Genomic DNA, 21,416 nt, shown 5'->3' on the forward strand with positions numbered 1-21,416 from the left:
TTGCTTCAGTTTATGGTTCAGAGGTACTGACAAACTGATGTCTAAAGTTTTCTGCTTGTTTGCGACTTCCCAGAAAACATTATCCATCTGATAGGACCCCAGTCTCTTCCCACATAGGGAGCTTCACGCAGGGATTTGCACACCTTCCTACACAGGACAGTACAAAAGATAAATTTCAGTAACAGGTGATTTTTCTCTGTGAAAGGCTTTTGGAGGCCATGTTGTGAAAATGAATTTATTGCACACATGTATTGTGGTTTTCTGTATATCTATCAAACACTTTAAAGCCATACCAAAATGCATTCTGCAAAGGGCCCAGCACTGTCTGCCACATCAGTGACTTCTTTAAAAAATAAAAAAAGCTACAGAAAAACTGAGGAAAGTCAAGCTGGAAAGAACTGGGCCCCAATCCACAACTCAAAAGTATATTTGCTTTGTGCCTGTTTTCATTGTCATGCCTTTCCACAAAGTATCACAGGTTGTCTGTTCCCTACCCCTTTAAAGAACAAAACCCCTCATATTTCCTGGTGTGAAAGACAATTAAACCAATTTTATGCTGCAGCATAGATATACCCTTGAATTCCAGGGCTGCTAAAAGCATGTTTTTGTGAGAAGACATGAAAAATGAACATATAAATAAAGTATAGTTAGGCAGGTTTCAAATGTATTTCCTTGCAGATGTGCAGCCTGTAGATGTTTTAGGAAAATCTGGGGAAAGGGGATTTGCCGGAGTAAATTGAGCAAGGGAGGGAATTTAAAGAACCATTAGACTGTCAGGCAGTCTCTCTTGAGGGGAAGTGAATAGGAGATCCATTGCCTGAACCATTTATAGACTGTCTAAGCAAAGCCACAGAAAATATTATGGGGAAAGCTGTAAATAATAAAATACCTGTCTTCCTAAACAACCTTTAACACCGAGATCTCAAAGCATCTTGCAGCGTTCAGAAAAAATAAACAACAAAGGCATAGGTACACGTAAAAAGAGCCCTGCCAGATCGGAGCAAAATGTCCATTTGGACCCACAAACAGCCAGTGTGATGCTTCTGGGAAGCCCATGATGACAACAGCATCGTATGTTGTTTGGAAACTGGCATGCGGAGGCATATTGCCTTATATACACAGAGTCATTTGTACTGTAACTGTGCCTTTTCCAAAGGTTAGGGGACCACATTTGCAGAGGCAAATGTGTTGTTGTTGTTGTTGTTGTTACATTGGGAAGTTGTCAAGGGCTGGATATGGGAATGGGGAAAAAAGAGAGGGGTGTGTGATTGAAATCATAGGACTAACTAGAGCCAAAAGGCCACTCTCCACCACAAGGCTGGGCCATCCACAATAGAGATGCCTTTCCAAATTATTTTAAGGAAGTGAAATGGTAGAACCACACATTATACAAAATACAGGGGCTGCTGCTAAAAATGGGAGCTGTGCGTCAAGGTCTTCCTCTTCTCCATCCCAAATGTGCAGTACAAGTTAACATCATGACAAGAGCATAAAAGAAAGTCTTCTCCTGCCTACACTTGAGATCACCAACTGGTGGAGGAACATGACCCTAGAGGGGCTTGTCCACACTGGAGTTTACTGTGTGTTTGCAGCTGTTTTGCATTCCAGTTTAATTTGTGTAGTTCACATGACATTCCCTTCAAGCAACACCAGTCTCAGTGTTTCCCTCTGTAAATTCAGGATTACTCGATACGGGAATATGTTGAGAGAAATTAGGGACTTGGGGTCCCAGACAATTTGTTTTTGGGCGGGTTGATCAATCATCACTTTCTGCTACTCTTGCTTTCCATGCCCACTACATCCTCAAGGCTTTTGTTTCTCCAGTGCACACCTGAACAGAGGAGCATAGTCTTAGTTATATTTTAATTTCAATTCCCACAGATTTGCACAAAACCAGAAAACTGCTAAAGTATGTGTTGAGAAGCTGCAACTGCCTGATTGTGTGGTTTTGCACACTTCCTGGATAGGAGTTTTGTATGTTTGTTTGTTTTTAAGTAGGTATGTGTGCTGGCATGTATGGGAAAGACCAAAGTTGCTCCCCGTATACAAATCAATTTATGTATGGGTGTGATTATGTTCAAAATTCCACCTGGGGAAAAGTGGATTCACAGCTACATAATGCTTAAATGTGGATAAGCTGCAGACAAACTGCCTTTTTCAGTCAGCCCTGTTGTCCTTTGTAGTGTGTGTCATATTTTCATAGCCTTCTACAGTAATTTACCAAAACCTAATAAGTTTGTTAAAGAACCCAAACCCCGGAATCAAATGACCAAGTATGCCATTAATTTATTGCCCCATCCTTTGGAAGAATTTACTAGGGATGAGGTGAGGTTTGAAGGAGGAGATCTGGAACAGGGAGACATGACCATATACCTCACTCTGTGTATATCTGCCCCGCACCCCACCCCACATATCACAAGATCCCCTCACTCCATCCTTTAAATCACCTGCAGGGCAATTCTAGCCTGAGCCAAGCTGAGCTGTTCTTCCCGCCATTGCATCTATGCTTTTGTCAGCCTGGATTAGACTAGAAAATTACTTTCCCTCCCCCGTTTCTTAAATAAATTATGACTAATCCGAAAAGCTGGTTTTGATTTAGACAGCAGAGGGGGGGAAATGAAAGAAAGTTTCTGCTGATTTCAGACTCTCGCTTACCGACAACCAAAGCCTGAGAAGGAAGGAGAATGGATGATATTATAGAGTAGAGGCAGGCACTACAAGCAACAGCCACAGTATGGGTCTTTCCTCCCAGTTTGAAGGAGGCACTCCAGCACATGGTGGCCCTCTTTCAATTCCAGGGGAAGACCCACAGAACGCTTGAGCAGCTATAGGTACAGACTGAACGGAGCCCAAGCTTCAACTGCGATCGCACAATGACTTTCATTCCCCAGGAAAGGCTCTTGCAGGGGGAAAAGCAGCTAACAGCGACAGCTCCACATTCCTCTGCATTCTTCGCAGTGCTCCATGCACAAAGAGAGTTTCTTCAAGGCAACCTTCAGGTAAATAAATCATTTTCAGAGGAGTAGCAGTGCGAGTCCCTTGCAGCAAGAACAACAAAGAGCCTTGTGGTACCTTAAAGACTTAGCAAATTTATGATGGCATAAGTTCATCGGATGAAGCAAACTGCAAGATGAAGCTTATGGTGTTAGCCAAAAGGCTCTTTGTTACTTCTGAAAATAAATCTGGATATGCCAAGATTCAAGCACACGGTAATTACTGAACCTGGGGAGTACCGGAAAGGGATTCAGTCCATGTACCACCAACAAACTCTGGCAAAAGAGAGGAACTACAGCCAGGAAGCCCCTGAAAAGCAACAGACCTGGTCCTCTATAAAAGCTTTTATCAGGTTTGTTTTCTGGTCTGGTCTCTGCTTTTGACTTTGACAACAGGGCCTGCCTCACTCCTGCTGTGCCCAAACTTTTAGAGACGTGGAGAGAGCCACAGAGAGACTACACCATTTTCTTGAAACAGCACTCTAGATAGGCATTTGATGGGAGCAGAGTCTGCTGATGCACCAAATAACCTCATTCCCCATCTGTACATTTCCATGTCCCCTTGAAATAAATTTCTAAAATATGTTGGATAGAAATCTGCACATTTCTCATTTAAGTTCAACATCTCATATTCCCCATCCAAGGGATTACTGCTCCTCATTTTTGAGCCTATGGATTAGAAGATACGAACCTCTGAGCTAACACAAGATTAAATCCATACCATAAATATCTGGTGCAGAATATATTCTAATGTAGACCCAGGCCTGCATAGCTGCAAACCCACCAATGTAAGCGCAGCTTGTCAGGAGCTGAATAAACATCCCATGTTAGCCTGGGAGAGAGACCTTGGAGAAATGTAATAATAATAAATGATAACAACAAGAAGAAGACAGCCAAACCATCAGGCATCTACAGATCATCGGGCTACATCAGGTTTGCTGCAGAATCTCAAAAGCCCTGCTTCAGAGCTGCTATGAACACTTGTCTTTCTCTTCACGTTCAGCAGCAGATAACCATGTCCATTTATGTGTTTGTGTATGTATGTACATGTGTATGTGTGTGTATACATGTTTTATATTTCTCTCTCTCTCTCTCTCTCTCTCACACACACACACACACACACATAGAGTATACCTGTCTACAACCAGAACATATTCCCTGCAGTTCCCAATGTTGATGGGTTTGTTTGTATTCCCAGTGTGGGATTTGTTTGCACATGGTGACACCATCTAAAATGTTTTCTGTATGAATTATCTGACTTGGTGCACCCTAGCCACTCACCCTCCATCACCTACAGCTCATTGTCCTTGGGGAAAATGTGTGTGCGAAGCTGTAAAATGTCACAAACTTAATTAGTGAGAGACGGACCCCACAAAGCCCCACCCCCACCCCTGGCAAAGTACAACAACAATGGAAATTGCTTTGTCTGCATTATCACCACCACTAACTTGGACCTGTGGGCAGTGAGTTGGAAAAATCCGAACGGAAAACAACATGCAAACATTTTCCCTATGGGAACCCCAAAGCCACATAATTTGTACCTTGTATTTGGGATGGATCATATGTTGTGCAGGGAGGATCCAAGTAGAGGAAGAGAGAGGAGGTTCAAGCAGGACAATCGCTAAGCACACAAAAAATTCCATGGGCAACTTGGAAATCCTGGTCTTATTTTCAATGGCATTTACCCAGTTGTCCACAAAGACAAAAAAAAAGGTGCAGCTGAATAGCGTCACCCAACCACCTGCCATCTACGAGCCAGGAGATGCAAGAGCCATAAAGTGCTCATCATATAATAATACTTCTTTAAATAGTACGAAAATGGTTTCCATTCTTCCACAAAAAGGTGAAGGTTTCACGATCGTATTTGCAGGGGATGAACTAAATGACCCTTGGGGTCACTTCCAACTCTTCAATTCTATGATATTGGGGGGGGGGGGTCATGCTGATGTATATTTTGCTCTGGAAGGCTTAAAGTTTGGTCAGAATCAAGTATATACTTCCAGAGTTAACGCTAAACACATTATTTCTGGTAAATGAGCCACCGTAGCCACTAGAGGCCGTGAAAATTTGTATCCCGGGCTTTTAAGACTCATCTACCCATGTACTATCTGAAATCAAAATGATGCATTGACTGCCAGATGCGATTTTTTTTCCAGCTCTCCCACCCCACTATTACAATCTAAAGTAGTCACAACACAGGTGGAAAGTAAAAGGAGGAAGAGCAAGGAGAAGGACCTGAAAATACCATAAGAAGGGCTGAGGGACAAACTTTCTAATAATAATAATAATAATAATATATTATTATTATTATTATTATTATTATTATTATTATTATTATTATTTGTATCCCGCCCATCTGGCTGGGTCCCCCCAGCCACTCTGGGTGGCCTCCAACAGATATTAAAATACTTTAAAATATCAGGTTAAAAACTTCCCTAAACAGGGCTGCTTTCAGGTATTTTCTGAATGTCAGATAGTTATTTAATAATAACTATCTGACATTAATAATAATAATAATAATAATCTCTTTGACCTCTGCTAGGAGGGCGTTCCACAGGGCGGGCGCCACTACCGAGAAGGCCCTCTGCCTGGTTCCCTGTACTGTACATTTAAAAAAAAAAAGGAGAACCCACCCAAGGTGCTTTTTGTTAGGGTTTTAAAATAGAAAATGATTACAGCATCATGTGTTTCAGGAAGTGCTACTGTCTGGAAAATTGACAGATACAGAAAACATTGGTTGGGGGAGAGAGAATTAACATGATTTGAACTAGCAGAAGAATGTAGAAGGTTTTCTCTATTCTGGATTTTTTTTAGGATTTATAGATTTTATATGCAGTTTATTGTTTGTTTCTTCTGCACCTCAAAACAACTGTGTTTGATTTTTAAAGCATCAGACATGGTTTAAAAAGCTTTCATGACAGACGGATACTGTTCATATTTTAAATAGGCCTGGGATGTCAGTCACCTGACAAGTTTAGACAGCCTTTCATTTGACTGAGTGAAGTAACGTCAAATATCCCATGAAGTCAAGAACTGGCATTTGCCTTACCAACAATGCATTTTCTGCTATCCACACAGAACAACCAAGTTATTAAAAAAGGACACAAATCTTTAAAATGATACCATTCAGAAACCAGTGGTAATAAATTTTAGTTTCCCAGGATACTCTGCTGCAGACCTGAAAAGTCACCATTACAGTAGGTCCAAATAAAATATCTCAGTGGGTGGCTCCTGCATAAAAACTTATGAATTTGAAAGAAAAAATATTTGTTATGTTTATATAATCCTCTAGTTGATGGTACTTCAAGGATCTGATTAAGCTAAACTAAAGTCCATGAAAGCTTATACCACAATCCATTTTAAATATTTACCTTGCAAATCTGTTAAGCAGGAAGCATCCCACCTTTTTATAATCACTTCATGGGATCATCTGATAACAATGGCAAGTGTGAAGGTCCCTTGCTCTCTGGGAGCCAGGGCCACACATATGCGTATATGTTCATATTAAGTCTGGCTCCAGTGTGCTCCCAACTCTGTTGTTTGAAGCTGAGTACACATCAGGTTACCAACCATCAACTGTATCCTGTAGCTTTTTGAGAAATACTCATGTTGTGCTCTCTCTCTCAAACCAGTTTCCATCTGATCTGAAAACAGAAGTTGCAGTTAAGCTGAAGCGTGTGCATTTCAGGTAGCCGTTGCGCATGCGCAGATGACAGCTTCAGTGAACCGGAGTTTGGCGCAGGGAAACAAATCAGGTATTGTGCTTCAGGAGTGAACAGCAACATAAGAAAGTAGCTTAGAACATTGGGGGGGGACCTAGCTACATTTCAAGATGCTAATGTGCACACAGCCATAGATTTCACTCACATTCCACATTTCTTACACACAAGGTGTTGCCGGGGGGGGGGGGCGTGCCGAGTGTCACCCCCTCCAGGGTGGCACCCAGGGCGGCACGCACCCCCCTTGCTCCGCCCCTGCACAAGAGTGGCAATCATGGGTTCTGACGCAGTCATACCATCTCCAGACTTGTACCATCAGCAAGGTTACTGCATCATGCAACTTCAGACCGTATCTAGGATCTGAACTGGGCAGAGGGCCTTCTCGGTAGTGGCACCTGCCCTGTGGAATGCCCTCCCATCAGATGTCAAACAGGTAAGCAATTATGACTTTTGGAAGACATCTGAAGGCAGCCGGGTATAGGGAAGTTTTTTTAATGTTTCATGTTTTATTGTGTTTTTACATTTTGCTAGAAGCTGCTCAGAGTGACTGGGGCAATGCAGTCAGATGGGTGGCATATTATTAGTATTATTATCATTATTATAATCATCATCATTTATACAAAAGGCCTCTGCGGCCCCTAGCTCTCTCCAGATAGCTTCTGCATCCTTTCTCTCCAGTTAAGCCACTTAGAAGCTGTGCAAAAACATTTACGAATATCTCTGGAGAGGGGGAAATACACAACCCAAAGCACATCTGACAAGACCCCAGGAGTCAGCATTAATAGCATTTTGTGAGAAGGCAACCTTAGTGTGATCGAGCATGATGCTCTATGCAGTTTGAAGGGGAAAGTAGGGTGCTCATTTTTAAAAGAAATTAACATCATTATCTCTATTCTTTATTAATGTCTTAATAAATAACTACTTGGAGATATTCAGTGATGATTAATCCCTGAGTGGTCCAGTGACTTTGCTTTTCTAGACTGACAAAATGTGAATCCTAATTTTCATAGGGAAGCGATTCGGAGAATAACTTGCCCAAAGCTATTCAGCAATTCTGTCTCCCTTACACCAAGGATTCCAGCCCTGCCCACAAAATACCACCATCCCCAGAGCTCTCCGCTAAACGACCCACACACAGTGCATACTGGAAATTGAGTCTCATCACAGTCATTACGTTTGCACCATAAAATGGTCACCGGCAGACATACTCCAGACGCGTGGCGGCTGATAAAGAGCTTTTAATTATTTCAACTAAATTGTTCAGTGAGTCAATATCCCTTTATCTTCTCATCATTAATTACTACATCACTATCACCACCGCCATGAGTTATTTTAAATAACTGGGACGTTTTAGAAGCGTTGCACTAGGATTTTTTGCTTCGCAAGCTATAACCTGAAGGGTGCTTGGATATTTTGAATACTAGTTTTGTTTTGTTTTTTAATTACTTGATATGGGGAGATCATATCTCAGCTCAGTGTAATATTTCCCAGGTGCCTCTCCCAGAACTTAATTGCACGGCTGAGCAATGAAGAACTCCTTTTTTTGCGGCATGAAATTATGACAGGTTTCCAACAGCCTTTGTAAAAAGAAACTGGAGAGGTTCTGGGGTAACTGGCAAAGACAAACAGGGAACCTGGCTTCTGTTTTTTAAGAATGTAAGAACAGCCCTACAGGCCCAAGGCCCATCTAGTCCAGCATCCCATTCTCACAGTAGCCAACCAGAAGCCTATCGGAAGCCCACAAACATGATGTGAGTGTAACAGTGACTCCCAGCAATGAGTATTCAGAGGCATCCTGCCTCAGACAGTAGAGACTGTCACTGAGAGCCTTATCCTCCATGAATTTGTCTAATCCTCTTTTTAAAACCATCCAAGTTGGGGGCCCTCGCTGCCTCTTGTGAGAGCAAATCCCATAGTTTTAACTATGCATCGTGCAAAGGAGTACTGTCTTTTGTCTGTCCTGAAACTCCCAATGTTCAGCTTCATTGCATAGGCCCAAGTTCCTGAGGTTTCTGTAGTGACCAGGGTTGCCTGAATTTCATAAGCCCAGAATTTTATCTTACCCTCTTGGACACTTTCCAGAACGCAAAGACAGAAGAATGAGGCAGGCAAGCAAAGGAAAACTACATACATCTGAGCCATTTTTAGTTTGTGTGTGCTTGCCTGCAAGTTAGTCTCAGCTGAAAGCTTTTCTGCCATCCCAACCAGGGCCATTTCTCATAAGACACAGCATCCCTGAGCGCACCGCACCGCCGGACTTGACAGGCAGGCTGAAAATGAGTCACAAGACAACAGCTTGTACTGCAACCTTTGCAAAAGAAGGCACTCTGATTTCTGTATATGTTCATAAGCACTCTTCTCCTGGCATGCAGGCTTATCTCAGCAAAAGAGATTCTAAGCACAGGGGCCTGAAGAGCAAACTGCCACACTTTCTCTGGTGAGGACCTCTGCATGAAGCAAGCAGCTGCCTGTATGCGGCAGATGTGGCCAAAGTTATAGAGGACTCCTATGAGGACCTCTCTGAGACCTGCTTTCAGCACAGAGCAGGACTGTGGCAAGTGCTATTTTCAAAGCTATCATCAAGTTCATCCTTATTCTGAGCTGGAAGGAAAACATATAAAGACTAAAGGAATATGCGTTGGCACTTATTTTTTTAAATGTATGTACCACTTTCCTTTCTACCTTGCATATTCATCCATTGGTTTGCAGTTCAAAGATCATAAAACATGAATCTTAATCTTAGAACAAATAAAGGCTAAGAGTGAAAGAAAGAGAACTCACAAAGATGACTGAAGTGTCCATGAAGAAGGGGAGGCATCCTTGCATCAGCTGCAGCGTAGCAACCCCCGCCAGCTGCAGATTTCAGGGACGGGCAGTGGCTCTGCCCCTATGCAGCACCCAAAACGCCCAGCAACTGCCATGCCACCCTCTAGCTCCCCTGCCACCTGGAACCGCACCCCGAAACCCAGCAGCTGCCGTGCCGCCCTACAGACCCCTGTGCCCTTCACCTGACTGGTGTCCTCCAGATCTTTTAGATTACAATTCCTGTCAGCTCCACCCAGAATGGCCATGTTCTCTTGGGCTGATAGGTGTTGCAGTCCAAAACACCCAGGAAGCACCAGGTTGGTGATGGCTGCCCTAGGGAGTGAATGATACTCACTGTTCCCATGCTGCCATAGCCCAGCACAGAAAGCACTGCTCACTTGCCAAAGGAGATTCTGACTTAAACACCAGGAAGAACTTTCTGACAGCAAGAGCTGATCAACAGTGGAAAAGACTCCCACAAGAGGTGGAGGACTCTCCTTCCTTGGAGGTTTTAAAGCAGAGGTTGGATGGCCATCTGTCATGGATGCTTCAGTTGAGATTCCTGCAATGCATGTGGTTCAACTAAGATGACCCTTGTGGTCCCTTCCAACTCTACAATTGTATGAATTCCAATTGGCTACAAAATGTGATGAAGATGATTTATAGCAGCATGACATTAACTCCTGAAGTGATCCTTGACTGGCTAAGGTCACACACAGTGACTGAGAAGGCAAAATGGCATTGAAAGAGGAGCCACAGGAGAAATGGAAAATGTATGTTTGGAGGGGCAGTTTCATAATCCACCATTTGATCCCAATTTCCTAATACATTTTCAGGTGAAATCTCTCATTTCTAGATACAGGAGCCTTCCCCCAACCCCCACCCCACCCCACCGCAATGCTACAGATGGAGGTAGGGTCTTTTTTATGGCACGCTGGCCCAATCAGCTTCAAGGAGAACTGAATTAATTTAACATGCTAATTTACCTTCAGCCAATGTTAGCAAGGCTCCCACAGTCAGTGCTTCCTTTGAAGCCAGACAATATGCTGAAAAGATTCCCCAACTGTGGTTCCTTACAAGATGAAACAGTCTAGACAGCCAGAGTTTATCACTTCAAAGCAATGGATGGGCCATTAAGCTAAGGGAAGGGTAGATTTGGCAAGGGACAGTATTTGACAAGCATCTCAAATAAGCAATTTCCAGACAAAAGGGAAAAGGTGATAATTACTGGGGAAATCCATGTGTCACATGTATACTTGAGCAGGCATGTTTACAAAACTGCATACATGATTCTTTCAGCCAGTCCTTAGACTGGCAGGATTACACAGGTTTCACCAAGAATAGGTAAAATAAAAATCATTCACAATCCAAATGCAGATGGGGTGTTAAAAGCTCTTGCAGTAATAAGCCAGAAAGGACCATTGGGGGGGGCATTCCAAATAGATAAAAGGTGGTAGAGAAAGAAAGCAAACAGCAGGACTAGTGAAGATGCAGAGGGTGTGCAGTTCAAAACAACCCATGTCTAAGAATACCAGCCATAAAGCATGCTTTTTCTCTTCTCCTTCCTTACAGTCTTGCATCGAGTCAAAATCTATACAATTGCTTCCTATTATAACAGCCTCCCAGCTCATGCAACGAACTGATTTTCTGATCAACTGATTGGTTTGTGGACAAAAGGGGAAGCAACATTATCCGGAAAGATAACTTTTCAGTGGGAACAGGCCCAAGGCATAAATGAACAAACAAGAATTGTGAGCGGGAAAGCGGGAATTATCTGGGGATGGCGCAACAGGCACCCTGCTTGCCATTAATGTTTTTGCAAGGTTGCAGACTTCAGTCAATTCCATCCAGGTACCTGCAACCTAGGATAGCACTCCATGCAACCAGGGAAGTGGGCTGCAGTCCACAAAAGCTTCTGCAGTGATAATTTTGTCTGTTTTTAAGGTGGCACATCACTCATTGTTTATACCCATATGATGAATATTCATTTTATTTTCTAAAATCAAACAGCTATAATTAACAGACACAAAAGGGTGAAGAAGGGGGGGTTAATTCAGTGGGCGTTTTTTAATTAAAAAAATTAAACAATTTTCATGAGATATTTGATTTCAGATTAGCAGTTTTCTATCTGACTTTCTGTAGTTTCTGGGCACAAACCACAAATTACATGTTTACAAGTTCCAAAATCTACAGCAGGGCAATTCCCTTTATTAGGCCAACCAAAATGTCATAAAATAGTGGAAAAGTGCTCAAGTTCTCCAGAACTCTTAATCAGACTGGATATTAAACAAAAGGGGTGGGGAAGGTGCTTTGAGCTGGCTTAGTATTAAAAGTATTTGGACAGTCTTCTTGAAGCTACAAACATGAGTTTGGCCAAATTGCGGGAGGCAGTGAAAGATAGGCGTGGGGTCACAAATAGTCGGACATGACTGAACGACTGAAAAACAACAACAAGTATTAAAAGACAACAAGTCCACATTGCTCTTCAGTTTTAAGATGGGCGTCTGGGAAGATGTAGCCGATTTAATGGATTACATAGACTCTCCTAAGTGCTATCTGTGCAGGCTTCGGGTAATACCTAGGACCACCAGGACAAAGAAACAAAATGGCCGATTCTCCATTTTTTGAAAATGTTAAATCCATCCGTTGTCTAGATCTTTCACCAGTTTTAAGCAGAACCCAAAGAGCAGCAGTGAAGAAATACAAGCTCCCACAAAAAAAGAGAGGGTGAGTATGGAAATATGGCCATTAAGTCGAACAACTATCAGCCCCAATTCCCTTTTCAATGAAGGAAAAAGCTGCACGTCTCTTTCTCCCACTCTTGATCCCTTGACACCTTTTGGTCGGTGTTGTATAGTGGCTAGACCTGGGAGACCCCTCCGTAACTACATCAACATTCTTCCTTGGCCCTTTGCTTTCAGGATCACCAAGCTTGGATGTTACTGCCCCTTTCCTTAAAGAGAGGCAACCCAGACGTTTGCCACAGAAATAGGTCTGAGATGAGAGCAGGGATCTAACAGCTGTAACAGCCATAGCCACTGCTCTCTCACATGAAATGCTGGAGAAACTTAAGCCTGAGTGTATTGCCTCCCTGTCTCTTCCAGGTTTGTAGCACTGCCTCTTACTCATCCTGCCGAAGGGAGTTCAGAAAAGTGAGGCAAGATGGGTATATGCAAAAGGGTTTGGGACATTTATTACACTCATAAATATACAAGCCAGAAGAAGGATTAACTCATGCAATCATTTTTGTGGTTCAACAGGCAACGCAAAGTAATTGCCCCATTCAGTTGCACAGTATATTGGCCTTATGATTGAGCACAGTACATAGTAATGCAATAAATTACCATGTCCAGGAGTTAACCGTGATCCTGCTTTAAGAGTAGTGAGCTGCAACGGCTGATTTCCAGTCTACTCTTTGCCAATAAAGCAATAGAAATATATATGTTAAAAGACAGACACTTCCAAACTAGGAAGAAGAACTGAGCATGTTGTTGTTGTTTAGTCGTTTAGTTGTGTCCGACTCTTCGTGACCCCATGGACCAGAACACGCCAGGCACTCCTGAGCTGAGCATACAATCCTATAAATAAATGTATGGGACTTACTTCTGAGTAAATATGCATAGGGTTGCAACATCCATCTGTCTTTACCGTGTGTGTGTGTGTGTGTGTGTGTGTGTATTCCTGCTCCAAGACACACAATTTTCTTTTATTTATTTATTAAATTTCTATACTGCTCTTCATCTGAGGATCACAGAATAGTTTACAATATAAAAACACAATAATGCGTAACACAATAGCCCCCCCAAACTCACAGGTGTTTTTTTTAAAGTATTTTTATTAAAGATTTCTTGATTTACAAAAGTTTGTGCAATGTCTCTCACTCATATTTTTTTACGTGTATCTTTTTTACAAATCAGTTTCATTTATTGAGACATTGGGAAGAAAAGGGTGGAAAGAGGTGGGCAGGGGTGGGAGGATGGGCGGGGTGGGATCAAGATTGTTTAATTAGCCAAAGCCTGGATAGAAGAGGAATCTTTTTGTCTTATGTAATGAAGGCACCAGGCAAACTTCCCTGGGGAGAGCATTCCACAAGCAGGGAGCCACTGCAGAAAAGGAGCTACAGGGAACCAATATATGGAAGTAAAACTGCAGGAGAACAGCAAGAGGATTGCTGGAAAGGCTGTGCGCCATTATTTTGCCACTGCACAAAACAAACATGGGAAATGGTACTGAATGCATCTTTTATTTTGAAACAAGAGGAAATTTCTATGCAAAGCCGGGGACATGACGCAAACTTGCTCTTTTTGTCTTGTGTATGCAGCCCAGATAATGGAACTTTTTCTGTCAAGAAAGCGAATTCTCCTGGGGCAGGATTCCAATTTTATTTCTCATTTGTTTAGAGTAGAGTGCATCTAGCCCAGACTAACTTCCAGTCATCTAAAATTCTGCTCAGACAGAACAGAGACCTGAGAGAAGGTTCTCTTCCTCCTGACATATATTTGGGTCACAGAAGGGCACAAAGAGGCCTTCGTCCTTTCTCTCCCCAGATTCTGCTTTCCAGCTAAGTGTGTCCTTGCTCCAGCCAGTGTAAGGTGCAATCAGTACTTTGGCTGCTGCGGCCGGTGTGCAAGAATGTCAAATAAATATTTCAGGTTTGTAGCATCACTTTCTGATGTGCGATTGAGTTATTTTTAGTGCTGGAGTTGGAGGCGACAACGCATAAATCTCCATGCCCATTTCACTGTCTGCACAATCACAAATTCATCTATATTTCATGGGAGTTGTTGGGGACCAGTTTCTTCTATCAACAACCACATCTGGATTGGAAACCAAGAGATTACACTTAAATAAGAAATCCAGGCACAAAAGCATTCCCACCCCCACCCCACCCCACCCCCCAAAAAACATAGGAGCCGGAGTCTGTGTGGATTCCAGCAAGCACTGGGACAAGCCCCGACAAATTTTCTGCAGTGACAGAAACATCTCCCTCCACAGATGCAACATGGAGGGGGGGGGGCAGAGAGAATCTGTTCAGTTGACATATTTTGCAGATTCCCTCACATGTATCCTCAAGCCAAATGGAGACAAATTTCTGCATGAATATGTGCAGCTGAGTTACAGGTAAATCAAGCAAGGGGCTTCTCATCATTTCTTCTAAGCAAAAAGTTGTTCGTCATTTTTTTACCCCTGGACTGCTTAGGCCTCAAGTTCCTAGCAATGGGCTCTCAAGTTTCTATGAGTTGCCCAAGTACCCACCCTCAGAAAGGATGCTTGTTCAGTCTCTGTACGAGTCCCTGATCTGGTCTCTTCTCTTTCCAGATCAGTCCCCCCACTAGACAGGAGTGGGTAATTTTGCCATAACTCTGCATCAGACACAGTCATTCACTCACTCCCAAAATACAGCCAGTAGCAGAATTACCTGTGGGATCTCTGCATGAGTCACTGCTCTAGGTGCATCAAGCTCAACAACATAGGGGGTAGAAAAATACACTCTTAACATATTTTAAGGTGGGGTGCTTTTTTGTAATGAAATGCCTTCAATTTTAATTCAGAAAAAATGTGTGTCTCAGATATCAAAATGCTTATATCGGTTTACATTCTCCAGACACTTGTAGGCATTCTCTTTAGTCATCATTTAGCCAGTATCTACCATTTGTTGGGCAACGTGCCTCATCAATCGTCTGCAGTCCATTAATAGCTTCTGTTGCTCTTCTCTAAACTCCTAATTCATCAACGTTACTGAGGACTGAGACATGCACAATTAAACAAAGATACAGGAGACTAGCAATCAAACGCCCTCCCCCAATAATCATTACTTTGCCCCCCCCCCCTTCTCAGCTGTCCATTCACTACAAAGAACACGGGCACTATTATTCCCTAGGCTCTGCCAGAGGTTTTCCTCCAGACCAGCTCTCCAATTGGCCCCAGCACTCCCTCAGTCTTGTTCCACCTCTTTTTATCCCAATTCTCTGCCGTTTTCCTAAGGGTCTCTGCATCTTGGTCCACTGTTCCCTTGGTCACTTTACATCTCCTAGAACCACAACAACAACAACAACAACAACAACAACAACACCTTTCAGGTCTTCTCTCACTCAGGTTTCCAGCTCCTCATCTCCCACCATTTTAATATTTGTTCCCTTTCTGAAAAAAACTGCAGGGAGCCAGCCCCAATTCCGTTTAAAGGTTTTCCTCCTAAGTCAATTTATCTCCTCCTCCACCTGCTATTAAAGGAGTATTCTTTGTCAACCTGATGCGACCAGAGTGCTTTCCTTTAACCATTAGAATGTTTGTGAACATGCCACGGCATCACAGGAGCCCAGCAAATGTCACGGGGCAGTAGCCTTGGGGCTTATTCACACTTCCGCATTTCACATACCTAGAAAGCACAGCTCCGAGCGTTTCCCCCCTTGCCCTGCTCCTTTCCAAGGGAAAACCCGAATTGCCATTTGCTCAACTGAATGTTAGATAGCCGTTTTCCCTGGGGAAAACAGTGGGACAACATGAAGTGCGGATAAGTGCAGATCCTCAGGCAGTGTTAAGAAACTGGGATAGAAAAGCTAGGAGCCAAATGGCTTCTACGACCTGGGTTGTGGGTGCTAAAACAGAATGTCTAGTTGCCACCGGAGGGGTGGGCAACACTTTTTATTATTTTGATAAGCATTAATTAATATGCAATTCACAGAAGTGACACATTGTTAATATCACATTTTTAGCAGAAATTGTCAATATGTGTTTTATTTGGTGTTTACAATAAAAAATATTGGTACCATACTTCAGTTTTCAAAACACTCTACTCTTTATTGTTAAACTCCTTAACATATTATTTATCCTTTACATATACTTTGACACTTCAGAGCACATACATTTCAGTAATCCTTGAGTGTCAGCCAGGCATTAAAAAAATGTCACCCAGACTTTTGAGGTGCTTGCAAATGGAGAATCTACAGGCACAAAATGCACCTGGCGCCCTGCTAATTTCGAACCCTGCCCTCAGGGCAACAACTGCCTATATACTTATTTCACATGTGCTTGGTTTTTACTTTTAAATGAAGGATGCTATGATTGAAAGCTGCCTTGTCAATGGCACTCTGCTGTGAGCTCTTATATTAGGTGTCCAAGGAGCCAGGTACAGTTACTCAGAATTACTTTGGTGGGGCAGCATAACGAAAAGCTGTTCTATTTACTTTTTATTTACACAAATACTTGGCTCAAAGTGCTCAGAGAGGACAGTACAGACAGATATCACTTTAACTGTACCAGGAGCCTTCAGTCCTTTTCTCTGAATACTAACAATACTTTGTTAATTTATCTTCATTTTGCAGAAGGGGTCTGCCAAGAGAATAATGGCTTGCCATAGGCTACCTAGTGAGTTCATGGCAAAAGTGAGATGTAAACCAGAGACTTCCTGGCTCACAGCACATTCTGTTAACCAGCGTCTTGGGATGGTCACGGAAACGGCATAAATTGCTCAGGCAACAGACAGAGCGCTCTTTAAAGCATTAGCGTTGAACAGGTGCCAACCATCAATGCTTTCATGGGCTATGTGACTCTGTGCACAGTTACTTTGGCTCAAGTCCAACTGAATTCAATAGGGCTTGTGCACAAATACCTGTGCACACAGAATTGGAACCACATTTTGAAGCAGCACGTATTGGATAGAGCCCAGAGTTAGTCAGGTTGCAAATAAAAGGGATAAAGTTAGGTTTATTGTTAGAAGTCTCTCTCTCTCTCTCTCTCTTACATACACACAGAAAAAGTACTGAAACGAATCAGGTTCTAAAAATATTACCAAGGAGTGGGATTCAACTAATGAGTTGCATCAACAGAAGCTCTGTGCAAGGGCTTCCACTTGTACAATGGGGCTTCCTCCCTCCCCATGCCCGCCTCTCTGAAACTGGGTCAGGGGGTCAGGAGAAACCCCAGAACAGAGAGGGAGGATCTTTCTGTTCAGCAACCCAAAATACTTGCTCTGACAGAATGACTGCCTTCCTCCCTAATTTCTTGAATAATACATTGGATTTGAACCATGCTTTGACTATCAGGAACTACTCCACATATTCAAATACAATCTCCTTCTGCTGCCTTTCCCTTCATTATTAAAAAAAATAAAAATTCAGACCATCAAATTGGGCAAACTATGATCCTCATTAATCACACAGTGAGTCTCCCATTGAGACACTGAAACCATGGTTTCATAGTTCATTTCAATCCCAGAGTTGTAGGTAAACTGTGGTTACTGGAAAACATGACTTGCCAGATTCAGGCAGAACACAGCAAACTCTTCCCCAAAGAGGGAGATGGTGGGGGAGAAGCACAAAGGCCACAAAGACATTCCAAATTTCCTTGTCATGGTTTGCCAATCAACTCCCTGATGTCTGGGGAGAATTGCTGTGAGCATAAGCAGGAGAGCAGAGCAGAGCAGGTAAGGAACAAATAAATAAATAAATAAATAAGGGAAAGTCGCACAGCCTAAATTAATTAAAGGGGCTGTTCCAGTTTACAGCGTCCATTTGTTTTGTGTTCCTGCAAATTCTTTTTACAGAATATGGCTCTCCTGTCAGCACAATTCAGGGTAAAATATACAAGGCACAGATGCAGCAGAATCACAAAGAAGCAGAAAGAGATGTCCCCTCAAGCAACCTCACTCAGCAGTGCTAATTTTATTCACTAAGAGGTAGATTTTGAAAATCCAAGCAACCAGCCACTCATTTTCTGAGTGCATACAAAATTCTGCCCGGCACCAGCTGGACATGAGGGAACTCCCAACAGGATTTTTTGATGTGCCATAATGAAATATGAATCAGCAGCATTTTGAGGTGTAAGTGGGGGAAAGCGTTTGCCGTCGATTCCTCTGGAGCGAACGGAGGCCACGCTCACACCTAACCACTAGCAACATGGGAGCCAGTTTCCTTGTGGGACCAGGTTACATTAAAGTTTTCTCTCTTTATAACACCTTTTGCAACTCTTCTAGACCCAGTTAGCCATTCTGAAATAGCCCAGGTATTGTTGAACTAGCTCAGCCTGGGATTTCAAAAAATACGCTATCAGCAAACGTGCAGCCACCAGTAGAAAGATTACGTTTCTGTGTTGAGTAGTAAGATCAGAATTTAGGTTTAATGAGAGCAGGACTAAAGCTGGATTTGGTGAGAGAGGTTGTTTTAACAATTTTGGAAATGATATCGAAGACCCTTTTCCAGAATATGTGGATGATTTTACATTTCCACCAAGCATGAAAATATGTTTCAATATTCCCACATCGCCTCCAACAGCAGCCTCTTTTTTAAAAGAGAGAGAGAGAGAGAGAGAGATGGAGAGCACAAGCTTTGCTAAATTAATTGTTGTCGCCTATTAAATGCTAAGTTTTCGGGCAGCATTTCTGTGCAAAAGGAAGGACCATGGAAAAATATACCCAACTTTCATGGAAGAGCATTATGAGTGACACAATAGCCACATCACTATCGAATGTTAAGCTAGACTTTCTGACTTGGGACAGTTTACCGAGAACAAGCCGTGTGCTGCTTCACGCTGCCCAATGGCTCCCACTTTCACTCCTTCCCTGAGACAAGCTAGATAAACAAATCAGGAAGCCTTCACTTCGTGTTACATCCAAACCACAGGCTGTGGTTTGTTGCTCCCTGACATGCCAAGATCAACAAAGCAACAACAATGCATTGTGGCTTCTAAGGGAGAGACAAACCGTGATCCCAGGTTTGGACATAACATTCAGGCAAGGCTTTCTATTCCCCCTCATGACCAGCAAATCACAGGAGTAGCATATTGTGTTTATTATTTTGGACTTCCTACTGGAGTAGCAAGTCATCGTAAGTTCTAGAATTTAGGAGGATCCATGAATCTTACCAGCATCATCAACTGAGCCTGTAAGGTTGTTATACTCTTATCTTATTTCCAAGTGCTCAAATGAGGAGCATTTTTAATGACAGCTTAAATACTCACTTTCCATCCCATGGAGAAACACTGTTTTGTCCAGTGGTTAATACCATCTCACTTTTGGAAAGTTCTGGGTATTTGTTACAGCCCTAACTCTATGGAGGTTTATTTGGAAGCAAGTCCCATTTTGCTCAATGGGACCTGTCCAAATTTATGCACAGAACTCGTGCATAAATTTATGCCTTACTTGTCAAACAAGTTGCATTTAAGAGCCAAAAAGAAGCAATCTCTTGCCGCTACACAGATCTAAATCTGGAGTCCAAAAGGCACAATAGCTACACGGTCAAAGAGTCTGGATTATGTTCCCCAGATGTACAAAGTTTTTGTGTAGTTACATGTGTTAAAACAATCAGTTAGCACACATACTTGCCCAGGAAATGTATGGATTTTAAAATGGTAGTTTAAAACTACAGTTTAAATTTTTCCTTTCTGTGTGCATGCAGTCTAAAGCAATGGCTTTAGAACAGTCTTGATTTTAAGTCAACCTGCCCTGCTTAAAGGCTTCTGGTATTCAGACTGTGACTGTAGCATCTCACCTGGTAAACTGGCCAGGCTGTAAGCCAAGCCAACTGCTTGCTAATAAATCAGAGATTATCCATTGGCATGTCCTCAGAGGTTTTCCATAATCTTCTGAAGTCTGTCTGCAGCCCTTGGAAAGTGACTCCCGAAAAAATACTAAGTAGAAGTTGTTAAAGTTTTGATTCACACAGAAGTGAAGGAGTTTAGAGATGTTAGTTCTGCATGACTAGAACCATCTAGAGAGGGGGCTGCAAGGTCTGCAATATCATTGTGGGAAATCTAATGCAGGGGCAATGGTTTTACTGCTTGCTCTAGGCGAGCTCATTTGTCTCCAAATAGGCTCTGCTTCTGTGTTTGTTAAGAAAAAACATTTTTCCCAACCCAACCCAAATCACAATTCTTCTCTCACAGTTACTGTACTGGAAACCAAACCCTGTCATACTGTATACCTGGAATTTTCACCACCTGAGAAATTGGGGGTTCTTGACAAAATGTTTCTGTTCTTCCCCCACCTTACCTTTAACCATTTATAAATTCACTGATCAAATTGAAATACCGGTACATCTAAATGGCCTTTCAGGGAGTGGCCTGGGAACACCCAACACTGTAGGAGTGCTAAGGCGAAACAGGTAGGGATCTACAATGTGCCTGATTCAAAGACCAGCTGGAGCTGATTGAAAGCTGCTATTAGCTATCTAAAAGGAGAGAGAGAAAGGCAATAAAACCTGGTTTGAGTTAATTTAACAGCTACCGCTCCAACACCTTTCTTTTCCTCCATAACACATCAGAACCAAAACCACTTCACGCTATGAAACGTCCCCTTGATCAGCATCACAACCTGCCATTGCCAACTGCGCACCAGACCTGAAGTAATTTTGATGATTAAAATTCCCCCCAACCACCAATTAATCAACCCAAACGATTGTTGATTAAGTCGCCCACGAAATCGTGCAGCCCTAACATGAATATGTGTACAACCACCCCACTTCTTTAAGTGCCGCTTGAAAGTAACAGCCTTGAGGCACGGGAGTGAACCAGACAGCCTTAGCAGTGCGCTAATAATTGCCACAGAATGGGATTTCTGCTCACAGAGAGGTGGGGAAGAGATGACGAATGCATTGTATCAAGGGCAGTGCATGTTCAGAAGCGACTGTCACTTAGGGGGAACAAGAGGAGGCAAGGAGGGCAGTGGAGAAGGTGTAATGAGCAGGTGCGGCATAAAGGACGTGTCGGAGCAATCTTGCCCTGAATCAATGCTGTGTGACCTTCCCAGATGGGGAGCTCACGGAGAAGAGGGGGGGAACAGGAGAGGATGTGAAAAGCCATAGGAGGTTAACAAGCTACAGGCAAGCGAGTTCCCCAGACAAAGAGGCACATGTCTTGTTAGAGGGGGGGGGCAGTTTATTGCAGCGGCCAGTGCACACTAAAGGGA

The sequence above is a fragment of the Lacerta agilis genome, chromosome 16, assembly GCF_009819535.1.
Source record: "Lacerta agilis isolate rLacAgi1 chromosome 16, rLacAgi1.pri, whole genome shotgun sequence".
NCBI classification, from domain to species: domain Eukaryota; kingdom Metazoa; phylum Chordata; class Lepidosauria; order Squamata; family Lacertidae; genus Lacerta; species Lacerta agilis.